The sequence below is a fragment of the Manis javanica genome, chromosome 2, assembly GCF_040802235.1.
Source record: "Manis javanica isolate MJ-LG chromosome 2, MJ_LKY, whole genome shotgun sequence".
Classification (NCBI taxonomy): domain Eukaryota; kingdom Metazoa; phylum Chordata; class Mammalia; order Pholidota; family Manidae; genus Manis; species Manis javanica.
The window spans coordinates 181,886,001-181,900,858 of record NC_133157.1 but is presented as its reverse complement, the minus strand read 5'-3'; the positions used below and the strand labels follow the sequence as shown (position 1 = coordinate 181,900,858).

Here is a 14,858-nt window from a genome sequence, read left to right as displayed (position 1 = left end):
TACAAGGTAAGGTAGGTTGGGGATTGCTTCTTAGTCTAAATCTACAAGTATAGCTAGTTGTCCATGCTATCCTCAGTAATGTAGTGACGAGGAAGCAGATGCAATATTTATGTTTACTCATGGTCACTTTCCTCTCCTACTTGGAACTGTATGGCCATTCACTTAAGGTCAATGAAAATAAACTGAATGAGGCTGCCATTTAATTCACTTTATTACTGCACAAATAGTTTGGTGGCAATTTCATTGACTTGGGAAATACAAATTTATACTGGGAGTTATTAAAGTTACTGGCATATTGGACTATCCAGACCATTTATGAGTGACTATGTGTGCTCAGTAAAAGTTAACTATGAGGAAGCTGTTTCCCAAACTTGACAACACAATATGCTACAAGTCCCACTTTGTGAACAAGAATTGAGATCTGTTTTGATTTGGACCTTGTAATGTCATTTCAGGGTCATAACACAAGCAGAAAAACAGGAAGTTGGGCTGAAATCTTATTAGGAGGATCCATCCTCCTGCCTCACCACAGGAGAGCTATAAAGAAAGATGCTGAGTGGCTCTGAGATGGACACACTACAGATCTCAAGTATAATCTCACAAGTGTAACCACCCAGGCATCGGGCCTTCGAGGGAAAAGGCTGGTGGACTGAAGCCTGGACAAATGTTCCTGGTAAATGGAGCTCTGCCGGCTTCGTCTGGGCACCAACAAATATTGTCCTTTCCTCGGCCTAAGGCTAAGGAGATGAAAAGGGGCTACATTTTTCACTAAATGGAATTTTGTTGTGGAGCCACTTTGCACTTGCACATTTTAACATAATTACAGGAGCACAGGTTTAGGATGCAAGCTGATCTGAGCTCCAATGAAAGCCTAGAAAAGTAAGTCCCACATCCAGTTGCTTAGCAAACTCCATTGGTGTTTTCTTCTAAGTCTATCTAGAATCCAACTTCTCATTCTGCTACCGCTCTGGTCTGAGTCCCCACCCCCTCTTTCCTGGCTTATTGCAGGCACCTCCTAACCAGTCTCTCTGCAGCAGCGCTTGCCCCTCTGCAGGGAATGCTCCCCACTGCAGCCAGAAGGACCCTCACAAAACGTAAACCCAATCACATTATTTCTCTCCTCAAACCTCCAACTGCTAGGATGTAAGCTTCTAGAAGGCAGGGTTTTATGCTTTTTGATGCACTATGATACCCTCTAGTGCCTAGACTATTTGGCACATATCAGTGCCCAATAAATAGGTACTGACTGAATGAAAAAAGCTAGGTGTCTCACTTGGAATAAAGTTCACAGCCCTCCACCACTCCTCCAGCCTCATCAACTAAACCTCTCCAGCCAGCTTATTCCCAGGCAAGCTGTTACAATTGAAAAAGGCAGACAGAGATGGTGAGCCCTGCATGATTAGGCACCAACTGTATAACAATTGAGAATTGATCTACCTGAAATTCAGCCTCCTCATCTGAAAAGTGGAGGGAATATTATATGCTTATGTTGTAACTATTTCATGGCATGGTTATGAGGATTAAATGAGACATGATCATTTAAGACAGCCCTGTGCCTGGCATGTTAATAGATATCAATAAATGAACTATATAAAAGTACATAATGAATATCCAAGCACAGAGCACACACTTTTACCCTCAGAGAGAAGAGGCATCTAAAGACTCAGAGATGAAGTTCTTCCAAAGACATTCAAGTGCCTGCTGGAAAAGAATCCTGTGGTGCCCGCACGCACTCCAGTCAAACCATCTGCTCACGTTTGTAGCACAAACTGAAACTGTTGCTGGAGGAAGAAACCTCATCAGTATATCTAAAGATCATAATCTTCAGTTTCTCTAAAGGAAATGTGCTTAATGTCAATTTAAAGCAAATGACATTTTGCTTGCAACACAAAGAAAAATAAGGAAAAGTACTGCAAATGAAAATTCTGAACATTTTCTAGAATCCATAAAAAAGGAAAAAATACTTTCTTTTCACATATCTCTGTACCTACCAGAAACACTGTACCAAATTATTTAAATGATGGAATTCTCTAAGGAAAGAGGGACAGCACAGGTTAGGGAAAAATCATTTTTTATAAGCAAATGAATATACCTATAGATATGGTGTTCCATTGAGAATCGTTATCGGACAGGATTAGGCTCCTTTACATTTCAAATCAGCCAAATGGCCAATCATGTTATATTAAGATAATAAAGAAGTAATCAGTTTGATATGAGGAATGTTAAAGCCTCCAATCAACAACAGCATAGCCATGGTGCATAGCTGGCTCTAGAAAGACAAACAGAGCCTCCTTTAAATTCGTGAGAAACTTTGTACCCCTGTGTCTTGCCAATGGGTTTCACCCCCAGGCAAGTTCCCTATGGATTCAATGTGACTAAAGAAATTGACAGCAAAACGTTCTTGGGGTGAAAGGGTTATACCCAACTTTATTTCCAGATGGCAGGTCAGTCACTAAAATCCCATTCACTCAGAGTGAGTCTGCATGCAAGCTGGGCTCTCCCCTTGCCTCTGGGCCCCTCTGTCTGCACAGCCATCCCCTGGGCCTCTGTCCTCAGTGCTGGCACTATGCCAGCCTCTGCTCTGCTCTCCTGCAGCCTTGCAGCCCTGCCACCATGTTGCACCCAGAGCACTGGGCAGAGCTCTTAGAGTCAACAGCCATGTACTGCCCACAGGTGTGCAGTGAGCTAGTCAACCAGGGCCAGGTGAGAATCCTGGCCCCAGGGACTCTCATTTTATCCACACTCCAACTCTCCAGGATTCTCTCCTCTCAATCTATGTGCCCTTAGTCCTCTGCAATGGTCCCTGTGCAAGGAAGCTCGAACATTGTTCTCCAGCCTCTCCAGCCAAAAGTCTTGCAGACACACAGGCCGGACTCGTGGCTCTGTCTCTGACCTCTGCCTCTTTGGTCTTAATGGCTGGAACTGCTGCTCTGGTTTCAGTTGTTGCCATAGCTCCAATAAGATCCTATTTGGCTTCCAGTCTAATTTCCTTCCATCTACTCCTGCCTGTGTTAAATCAACCCACATCTGGCTCTTCATAACCTTCATGGGTCCCTTAAATTCTTCTTGTGAGTCACTCACATTTTGTAATTGCTGCCTCAAGGCAGGCTGCACTGTCAGGGAAGACAGCTTTCCCATCTCTGATCCCAACAGTACAATTCCATCCACCCCTAAGTCCCACAGCCACTGGCTCAGCCTGAGTATAGGGGTGGACCATAGAGTGCTCCACGACCTGGAGAGGGGGCTGCTCCTCTCCTTGGGGAACTTTCAGCTGCTGGGTCTTTATGTTCTTTACAACCACTGGGCATGCTTTGAATACAGGAGGGGCCAGTGTCTGCAGCACCACCCCTTCATCCTTCCCTTGCTCGTCCATTTCTGGGGCTGATGGCACCTTTCTCTCCACTCCCCCAAGTGCCTCCTCTGTTACAGTGCCTCTCAGCAATGCTAGCTTGGTGTTCAGAAGCCCCCTTACCTTCACCTCAATGCTTTGCAGCTGATGTGCTCATGCCACCTCTGCCTGTGCTTCCCTCAGGAGCTGGTCCCTTTCCCTGATGGCCTCTACCTCCTTCAGAACACCTGGCAGCGCTGCCGTCTCTTGAGGTAAGTACTTGTTTACCACTCCAAAGGCACCTTGCTGTTGGTGCTCTCATGCTGCCTCCTATTGCATCAGTGCCATCTCCTTCTTCAGGGAATCCACAGAAGTTTTCAGCTCGTGTTCTCATGCCACCATTTCTTGGGTCTCTTCTGTAGACCTTTTTAATACTGTGAGAAGCAGCCAACCCACAGTCCCCGCTGCCTCACGGGCACTCTGCTTCTCAAAGGATCTGCTTACTATACCAAGGGCCACCCCTACAGCCTCAGATGTCACCTCCACTTGCCTCCAGTTCTCGGGTGGGGCCTGGTCCTCTAGGAGTCAAGCCACCTCAGACCACATACCCATTGGGGGATGATCCACTGTCTCCCCATTCACAGAGGCAGCCCGCTGAAGCACTCCTCACATAAGGGCAGCCTGTCTTTTTCCTTGGTCAACAATGAACTCTGCCGACTTTCACCAATTGTCTTGCAAATGGATTTCAGCCCCTGTGTCCAGCAGAGCCAGGACACATTGTATGTTCACTGGGGACCAATGGATAGCTATTTCAACATGTGGCCTCTGGTCCCCCTTGGTCCCTCAGGACAGATACCTTGACCTTGCCCTCGATCAAACCATGTTCCCCAGTCACCTTCCTGTGTGGGCTCAAGTGAGGTTGGCTCATTCTCAGGCAGAAAGTCTTCATGCAGCAAGCTGGTCTCTCCCCTTGCCTCTGGGCCCTTCTGTCTGCACATCTGTCCTCTGGGCCTCTCTGCACAATTGTCCCACACAGCCACCCTCTGAGCCTCTGTCCTCAGCAATGCCACCACTCTAGCCTCTGCTCTGCTCTCCTGCAGCCTTACAGCCATGCAACTGTCTAGTGCACAGAGCACAGGGAGGAGCTCTTTATATAGAGTCAACAGCCATGTATTGCCCACAGGTGTGCAGTGAGCTAGTCAACTAGGGCCGGGTGAGAATCCTGGTCACAGGAACTCTCATTTTATCCACACCTTGAGAGGAAGCAGTAAGCACAGTGGTTAGACACATGGGTTTGGGGATCAAGACATATCTCCACCTTGGGTGAGTTCCATAATTTGTCATACAGCATATAAGCACATTATCATTGTTTTTTTAAATAGGGCATATGGTTAGACAAAGATTAATTATTTTAGTAAAGCAAATTGCAACTACTCCTCTTTATAGACAGGAAGAGAAATTCACTTTGAAGAAGATCTTTTGTTTTTGAAAAAAATCACTTTTGGTATTTTTCAGTGACGTGAGTTAGGCCCTTGGCCCAGGCTTTGGGACCCAGCAACAAACTGTTTTGTAAATTCCATCTTGTAAGCTACTCCTTCTTGAGCCATCTGGAGGACTGACCTGGACCCTGGGCAGGAGGTATATCGGTGTCAGGGCCTTCTGAGAGGAAAGCCCTAGTGCCCTCAGCCTTGCTTCTGTAGCTTGGGGGCTGGGGATGAGAGACCTGTTTGATCAGGGTGACAGACAATGACCAAGATCCTGGGACAGGGAAGATCCTGGGAACCACTAAAATAAAGTAATCCTGATAAATGGAGGAGCCTGGGCTGTCAACCTTGCTCAACACAGTGGCCTAAGGTTCTAGGGGAAGGGCTAATTTCAGCCTAGCATGTGGCCAACTGCAGAAGTTCCTTCAAATCCAGCCACCCTGACACAAAGGTCATGATTTAGGGAGCAACAGATGAGCATGGGAATGTAAACAGGGAGTTGTAACCTCATTGCTCCAAATCAGCACAGCTGTGATTTAGGGGAGCAAACGATGTTCTGCAAAGCCAGAGGGAAAGCAGCGACAGGTGGAGTCAGCTACAGGTTTCTGGAAGAGGACTTGATCTATTCAGCCTGGGTAAGGTCCTGGATTCATAGACAATCCAGAGGGGAAGGACCTGGAGAGGAGGTAAATAGACTTCCGGTAATAAGGCCTGTGGAGGATGATTAACTATAAAGGAGATTAAAGAGACATAATCTTATTTATAACCTATGTTTGTGGAACAGGTCATTAACAGTTATAATTTCCATAATTCAAAGAGAACAGTCCTACCTCATTATAGTGATTAGGATTCAATTAGCCAGGAAAATCACAGTTAATCATTGCTGAAGTATAACATTGTGACTACCAGTGTGTGAAGGCCATTTTTGGCCCTAACTCACCTTTCTACTCTCATCTCTTGCATCTTCCTCTCATCCTAAACTCCAGCCACATCATGTTTCCTACCAGTCCTGAACATGCCATGCTATCCCACATTTTTGGTCTTTTGTATATGTTCTTCTTCTTATCTAGAATGCTCCTTCACCTTTTACATTTGGCAAACTCCTGTTCAGTCAACAAAGCCCATCTCTAATATCACTTTCTCTGGGAAGGCTCCCCTAACTCTAAGGCAAAGCTGGCTACCCCTCTGTCAGTGATTCTCCAGAAATTCATAAATACCTCTATCTTCATTTTTAGCCACACTTAAATGTTGATTTACCCATAGACCATTAATTTTCTGACACTCCTTTCTCATTCTCATAATCCTTGTCTAGTAACTGACATTAACAGGTGCTGAATAAATGCTTATTGACTGACTGAATGAATAAATATATTCATAAACATGTAAATAAAAGTGACTGTTTTTCATTTAAAGCACATTAGTGCCTCCTCAGTTCAGAAAGTTGGTAAAATAATCTATTTCGTGGAACCAAAGCCCAAATAACAGAAGTAAAATCATCCTAGCAGCCTAGATAATTAGATGTGCTTCAGTATCAACATTTGCTTCAGTTACTATTGCATTATAGCACAGATGGATCTAGTCAAAATTTAGCACATCAAACAGCTCTTGTTTATCAAGACATTAAATAAATATGGCCACAGAAACCTTTCATCAGCTAATTGTATTAAATTATAGGTATTTGCACTTTAAACTCTGACAGCTCTCTTTAATTTTTTACTTTGACATTTTTTCTGATTATATAAATAGTATATATCCTCTGTAAAATTGAAAATTAAGGAGAACAATAAAAAATCAGAAAACAAAAGCAACCTATAAGCATATTATAATATTTCCTTATTTTTGTGTGCATGTAATTGTATACATACATAAAAAGTAACATTTTATACATAGTTTTATACTTCTTTTTCCACTTTTCCAAAGTTATGACACATATGGCCTTTAACCTATTATAATCCATAATTTTCAAGAAAATGCCTCTATTTTCTTTAGAAATTCCCTTATTGCTAGACATTTAAGGTTTTTATCCTTAGGACAGTTCTTAAAAGTAGAAACACTGAGTCTAAATGGTATAAATGTTTTTAGGACACTTGAAACATGTCACTAATGCCCAAAAGAAGGGCTACCAATTTATATTCCCACCAACATTATATGAGAATACTCGCTTCTACTTAATGTGGAACTTTTTCTTAAATCTCCCTATTTTGATATGTATCAATATGCTATATCAATTTTCCATACTACATTCTATTCATTTTTAGCCAAAATAATTACATACACATGCACACTCAATTTGTAGTCTTTTTTGACTTGACTGAGACAAATGTTAAGTTTATATCTGATGCCGCCTTTGAGTTAAAATATGTGAATTTGTTTTTCTTATTTAAATTGCCTGATAATGGAACTTTTCCATTAATATATTTCTAAGATAATGATAGTATCATGTAGGGCTTACATGCCTGATCTAGTTGGAGTTTGAAAACATACTATTTATTTTTCCTTATCATTAGGTGTTTTATCTGCAAGGAGAAATTGAGAAGCCTGATTAATGATAGATTTGAACTCTCAATCACACTTCTGTTAAGAGTTTTACCTTGCAAAAACATCAAAAGGGAAAGAGTTACATAAATAGTACTATTTTAAAGAAAATGTGGAAAATCAAGACTTCTCTTACAAATTCACATTCACCAATATGGTTCTTTACATTTTATTTCTTATGAAGATTACACTGTGTGAGGAAGAATGCGTGTTTGTACTTGAATCGATGATTATCAGAAAGTAATATATCTCCAACAAGCAACTGAGATGAGAAAATTTCTGGGATCCCTTTCTAATACCAAACAGCAGATATGAAGCATAAGTTGTTTTATAATGCAGGAGCTGATTCCGTTGACTCTTTCAAGTGCTCCTTTTTATAGTTATGGGGGAGAGGAGGTTATGTAAATTTTTAAAGATTTTCCTTGTTTTTAAAATTATTTATGAGGTTATCTAAATTTGTTTTTGACCAATAATTAATCATAATCTTCATTCTTGGTTTCATTGAAGCTTAAGTTTTCAGGCCACAACACATTTGGTCATATCAATACTTCTTTTGCAATCATTTTTTTTTTTTTGCGAGGGCATCTCTCATTTATTGATCAAATGGTTGTTAACAACAATAAAATTCTGTATAGGGGACTCAATGCACAATCATTAATCAACCCCAAGCCTAATTCTCAACAGTCTCCAATCTTCTGAAGCATAACGAACAAGTTCTTACATGGTGAACGAATTCTTACATAGTGAATAAGTTCTTACATGGTGAACAGTGCAAGGGCAGTCATCACAGAGACTTCCGGTTTGATCACACATTATGAACTATAAACAATCAGGTCAAATATGAATATTCATTTGATTTTTATACTTGATTTATATGTGAATCTCACATTTCTCCCTTATTATTATTATTATTATTATTTTTTTTTTTTAAATAAAATGCTGAAGTGGTAGGTAGATGCAAGATAAAGGTAGAAAACATAGTTTAGTGCTGTAAGAGGGCAAATGTAGATGATCAGATGATCAAGTGTGTGCCTGTAGACTAAGTATTAATCCAAACTAGACAAGGGCAACAAAACATCCACGGATGCAGAAGATTTCTCTCAAAACAGGGGGGTTGAGGTTCTAAGCCTCACCTCTGTTGATCCCCAATTTCTCACCTGATGGCCCCCCTGCGACTGTGCCTGTCTTAGGTTGTTCCTCCTTTGAGGAATCTTACCCGTCTCTGGCTAACCAGTCATCTTCCGGGGCCATACAGGGAGATGTAAAGTTGGTAAGTGAGAGAGAAGCCATATTGTTTGAAAAGGTTAGCTTTTTACTTCTTTGCAGATTTATGCCTTGTGGCTTTTGTAATCATTTTTGAACAAAACAATCATTCTGTTGCTCCATTCTCAGCTCCCAAAGAGTCACTGCTGAGTCCTCTTGCTAAGGAAAAATCTTACCATGAAAACAATAAGATCATCAAAACGTCTCTGGCACCTTCCCATCTCCTTTCCCACGGTGGCTACCATAACCTAAGCCCTTTGAATTGTGCAATTGCCAAATAACTGCTTCCTCCAATCCTTTCTGTATAACTGCTGCTAGATTCATCTTAAAATGTTGCTTTGAACATGTCATTGGTTGCGTGAAAATCTCTAATCACTCCATATCATCTATAGCAGTAGCCTGCCTCCAAACTTTTTAGGACATGCATCTCTATCAGTAAAACAGTTTGGGGAATGTATGACCACATATGTATATGTATAAATGACATATACCAATATTGCCATACATGTAATAAATATTAGTAAAATGCATTTCTTTTTTTCTGTAAGAAATAAACCTGTTCCTATACTCAACATAGTGCCTGGCTTTGCAGGTCACTAGTCTATAGCATACAGCCATTGTCTTTAGTATGTCATTCAAGGCCTTAGGCAGACTGGTTCCAATCTGCTCCCCTTCCCCCAGCTTTACTTCAAGGTAGACCAGTCTCCCTATCTCTGTGCTTTCCCTCACACCATTTGTCCCACCCCATTTGTCCTTTGCTTGTGGCTTACTCATATCCCAACCTTTTTCAAGACTCTACTCCAATTCCTCTTACTCCTCTCTTTCCTTCTTCTGAACTTCAAAGCTGTTATTTTATGTTCCACCCATTTGTTAATTAGTTATGATTAATGTACTTTCTTCTCTTGGCTTCCACATTGAGCTCCTTGTAAATCAAAGAACCCCACACATATTTGAATAAAGTAGCACAACTGAGGAAAACTACTTTAAGCTGCAACAAGATAGATACAAATTCTATCTAGAAAAAGAACTTTTGGACATAGGATATTTCTAAACATTAAATCAGTTATCAGTTATACTTGCCTAAGGGAGATTAAAACCTTGTAGTAAGGCTTGGTGTGGGCAGGTAGGGAACATGGAAACAGACTGGAATCTGAATCTCTGTTAGATCTAGAATATTATAATTGATGACTCTGCAGATACTGAACCCCATCCAGAGGGACATGGAGCTGGCATTTTCTGAAGAGAAACATTTGGTCTTCCAGGAAAAGTGCCATTTATATCAAACATTTTCACTTCTCAGTTATGGAAAGTGGGAGACACATTTTTATTCTCCAGATAAAAGATAACTTAGAGCAAACTCAGGGGTGTTTACATGAAATTTCAATGTTTCACAAATTATGAAGCTTACACTGTCAAGGTAATGGATCATCTGACCTTAACAGTTTTTGCTTTTCCAGGTCATTATGTCACATCTTATATATAAAAGCTATTAGGTAAAGGAGAAATTTTATATAGTCTATTAAAACTATTTATAGGAGCTTGTAAAAATTTACTTCAGACATCAGAGGCCTGTTGTCTTCCAAAGCCTCCCTACATTTATCTGCTGCCCTCCTAGGGCTGAGCTTACAGGGATGTGTTCAGAGTCTGTGACACACCAGTTCTGAAATGAAACCATACCCATGCAGAGTTATGTACATAGTATGGGAAGGAATGTAATGCTTCTATTCTCAGAAACTTTCCCAGGACCTCTGTCCTCAAACCTTAAAATCAGCCTAGATTTTTTTCCCCCTTCTGTAGACACTAACATTTCAGGAGCATTATTTCCTGTGATATTAAATATAAAGCTATATTTAATTTCCACAGTTAATGCTTATTAAAATAAATCATGGCTGTTCATATTTAGATGTACAAGCATACATTTAAGAATTCTATTCCATAAAAGAAGAAAGAAAAATCCTGTAATAGGAGAAGTGAACATACAAATCAGCAAACACTCATTTACACAAACTGTGCAGAAATCAAAAAGAACCAAGGGATTTAGAGCTGAAGAAACAGTCATGCTCTTTGGACTAATGGAACTTATAATCTAGAAGACAAAGAGAGAAAGAAATTCTCATATTATTCTTCTCATCATAGCCATCACCACCATCCTTTTATAGGCTCTTTGAATTCATCTAAAGAAAACTGTTAAAAAACTATTATCACTGCTCTACATGGAGGATGAGGTCACACCAGAGAGAGATTGAACTGGGTTCAAGAAGAGACAGCAGGGCTGGGCAGAAAGGCAACAAAGAAAAGAACTTGAGGAGAGCAATGACACTGTGGTGAAAGCATTTACAGCATCATCAGTGCCATGTTAGAGGTGGGCGACATTCAGCATGAGAGGAGGGGGGACCAAGATTTCCTGGGCACTCAGTACTGTAGCAGACACTGTGCTTAGATAATTCCAGACAGTATGTTGTATAATTTTAGAAACATTACTTCATTTAATTCTGCAAAGTAAGTAATACTGCCTTCCCCTTTTACAAAGAATGAAACAGGTAGAGAAACTGTTACTTGCCCAATAATAGGTAACTTAGAGTAGTAAGCTTGGACTAACCTAGGACTGTCTGATGCCCAATCCATATCTATGCTATTAACCACTTCAGGCTACTGCCTTCCCAATGATAACAGCAGGAAAGAGCTGAGCAGTCCTGTGCCATCTCTATCTTCTTCTGTCTTTTTTTTAGGTGAAACTCTCACATTAGAAAGGCTACACTATCTGTCCCTATTCCTGAGAGACCCATGTTAGCACCTTCAAATTCCATATGAAACTGTCTTACTTCAAAGAGACACAGTGGCAAGAATATGGCCTATAGACAGTTGGTTGAGTAAATGTGTTTGGTTAGTAGGGGTAAGAGCTGGAACCAATGCAAAGAGGACATTTTCAAGGCTGGTGGAGAGAAGCAATCAGACCCTAAGACATCCAGAAGCTGAACAACACTGGAATATTCAGATTTATAGCAACAGGAGTTGCTATAAATATAGCAAGTCTTAAATGGTTGGGACTGAAAATCATCACAAATTCCAAGTAATTTAGAAAAGAAGAGTAACTTACTTCCATACAGATTGCTGAAGACTCACTTGCATTTTGGGAACCTGAGCTCCAGAAATATTTAAACTGAATCTAAAAAATTACAAGCCTAGCATTCACTTTGACAAATCAACAAAATGCATTCCCTGCACACAAAAAATACAGGGCTTCTCAAAAATCAGGGAAATGTTACTGTCAAGGTTATTGTGAATAATGGGCTTCAAATGTAAATATATTAATTTTTGTGTCAACAATAAATCCTGTTGGAAAACAAAAACTCACAAGGACATTGTATGAGTTTTAAGTCCTTCTATGGTAAATGATTTTTAAACATCAGGTTTTCACTGTTCTCTGCAGAGAGGGAGATTATACCAGAGAGGGAGTGATAATTGAGTTTAGGAATAGATCTGGAGGGAGGGCAGAAAGGTGATGAAGGGGCAGATGGGTGGAGAGCAATTACATAACAGAAGTATTCACACAGTGCCACTGATGCTGTGTGACAGACAATGGCCAACTGGTTGGGTGGTGAGGCTGGGCGAGAGAAGTGAGCAGGATTTATTGGGTACTTACCACTCTGCCAGACTGTGCTAATTCTTTCCAGACATAATCTCACTTAATTTTCAAAACAGTCCTATAACACCTGGGAGTATTATAGTACCTTGCACATTATCCCCAAGACTAAAAAAATGTGATATGAATGTCACAGAGCTAGTAAGTGCTAAAGGCTGGATATGAATCCAGATTATTTTTAAACACCAGTTTCCATGCCTTTTCAATTACCCTGGCTCAGGTTCTCTTACATTGAAAACATTCTCTGACATACAAAAGAAAAAAATAATTTAGGTCCAATATTAAAGTCACAAGTACACCAGAGAGACTGAACTCCCATAATAATGTGGGAGTAAGGGGGTGCTTTCTCATGTGGGTTTCATGAGGTTGGTAGGTGCTGAGTCATCACTGGAAACTATGAGTCACCATCACAGCAGAGGACAGGGCCTCTTTTCAAGTCTTCCTGTTCATTTCCACTAGGATCCCACTTTATAACTCCTCTTCAAGTTTCCAGTGTAATCTTTCTTAGGATGAAAACGAAGACTGAGATCAACACCATGTGGAGAAGCAGACACCAAACATCACACAGAAAAGCAAACACCACCAGCCTGTTACCTGCAGAAACCACAGAAATTATACAAATCACACTGTGAGCTACAGGCCTCAAGTCACCAGCACCCCCATTCTCCAGCTATCTGCTACCACAGCACTCTGATGAAAGTCACTGCCTTCTATTACAGTTCAGCAGGACTTACTCCCTCACCTCACTTGATGGATAGATGAGTGAATGAACAAACAAAGAAGGAAAGAAAGAAAATTAGTGGACAATTAAGAAAATCCAGAGAGCAAAATGACTAGAATATAGATAATACAGATATATAGACATTCTTCGCTCCCATTTCAAATGATGAAAGCCAGATGGTAACCTGTGTTTCTTTTTAAGGAATATGCAGAAGAACATCTTTCTTCCAGTAAACAAATATCTCTTCAAACAAAGACTGTGGACCATAAATAGCATCATCACAAACTCAAGAAAAGACGTAGACACCTTATAGTGTTTCTTCCTGTACCTCCTGCCAAATGCTGCTCTACTTGGAGCAGCTGTCAGCCAACCATATTCACTTCCTAGACCCTGCACCCACCCTTTAGAATAAGGAAAAATCAATGTGACATGGAGGAGATGAGGTGCAAAGTGTCTGGGAAAGTAGACAGAATGACGAAACCTGTCAAACAAAATTCAAGAATCCAGAGGTGAAGGTGTCTGGCCTGGCTCTCTGAGACATCAGAAGTGCCTTTCTACTCTCTGGAGACTAGCACAGGGCTCTAGTAGATGGTGAGCAAGTGCCCAGGGATGATCTGCCAGGGCCCAAGTGGCTGATCATGCAGAGGCTGACAAGACAGAGTGACAGAGAGGGTTCTACCTTGGAAGATAGAGGCTTTGTGCATAGGACTAGATGGTTCCCAAAGCCAAGTGACTTGGAAGGGACAATGCACAGCCCTGACCTCAGAGCCAACCAGATCAGCACACAGAGTAGTTATGTGAGAAATACAAATTGGACCAACTTCCATGGCATCATGCTGACCCTGATGTGGACAGCAGAACATGAACTACAGAATAGAGCTGTTTGCTAATGAGGTAAGGTTAAAAGAAAGCTCTTAGTCATTAAGTGCCTATTACATGTTAAGGCAATATGCTAAGCATATCATGCTTTAGCTCCTTTAATTTTTTTCAACTGATCATCACTATAACACAAGGATGTAGGTATTATTATTCTTCCTATTTTAAAGATCAGAAAACTGAGGCCTAGGGAGAGAAGCAACTCACTTACAGTCCCATACAATAGTCCCCCTTTATCTGCAAGGGATATGTTCCAAAACCCCCAGTGGATGCCTGAAACTGCAAATAGTACCAAACCTTATCCATACTATGTTTTTACCTTATACATATATATCTATGATAAGGTTTAATTTATAAATTAGACACAGTAAGAGGTTAACAACAATTAATAAAATAGAAGTTATAACAATATACTGTAGTAAAAGTTATATGAATGTGGTCTTTCAAAATATCTTATTGCATTATACTCACCTTTCATCTCATGATGATGTGAGATGATAAAATGCTTATGTGATGAGATGAAATAAGGTGAATGATGTAGGCATTGTGACATAGCATTAGGCTATTATTAACCTTCTGACCATATATCAGTAGGATCGTCTGCCTCTGGACCACAGTTGACTGCAGATACCTGGAACTGTAGGTAAGGGGAACTACTGTATATAAGTAAAAGCAGAAGCAGGACTTGAATCTAGGTCCTTTTGATCCAAAAGCCCATGGTTTAAGCCTATATTCCTGTATGCGGGTCTCCTCAGCGAGCCCAGGGGACTAGTGCTGACACACTCAGGGATTAATCCTGGGGGAGATGGCACAGGGATTTGTTGAGGATGATGACAGATGATATCATCAGACACACCCAAAAGACCCCAGTAGAGAGGTACTCTCTCAGCTAGTCGCAAAACTGAAAGTAAGGAACCCAGTCCGAGGGACGATCTGTTCTCTCAGCACTGGATTCACTCTGGTCACAAGGTAAAGGTACATGTGTACACATTTGTATAAACAGACAGC

General features: G+C 40.8%; 1 protein-coding gene across 2 annotated transcripts in view; it reads right to left on the bottom strand.

Moving 5' to 3' along the window:
* Nucleotides 1–14,858, bottom strand: part of CPQ (carboxypeptidase Q) — a 604,930-nt gene that overhangs the window by 119,351 nt on the left and 470,721 nt on the right. The window lies entirely within an intron of this gene.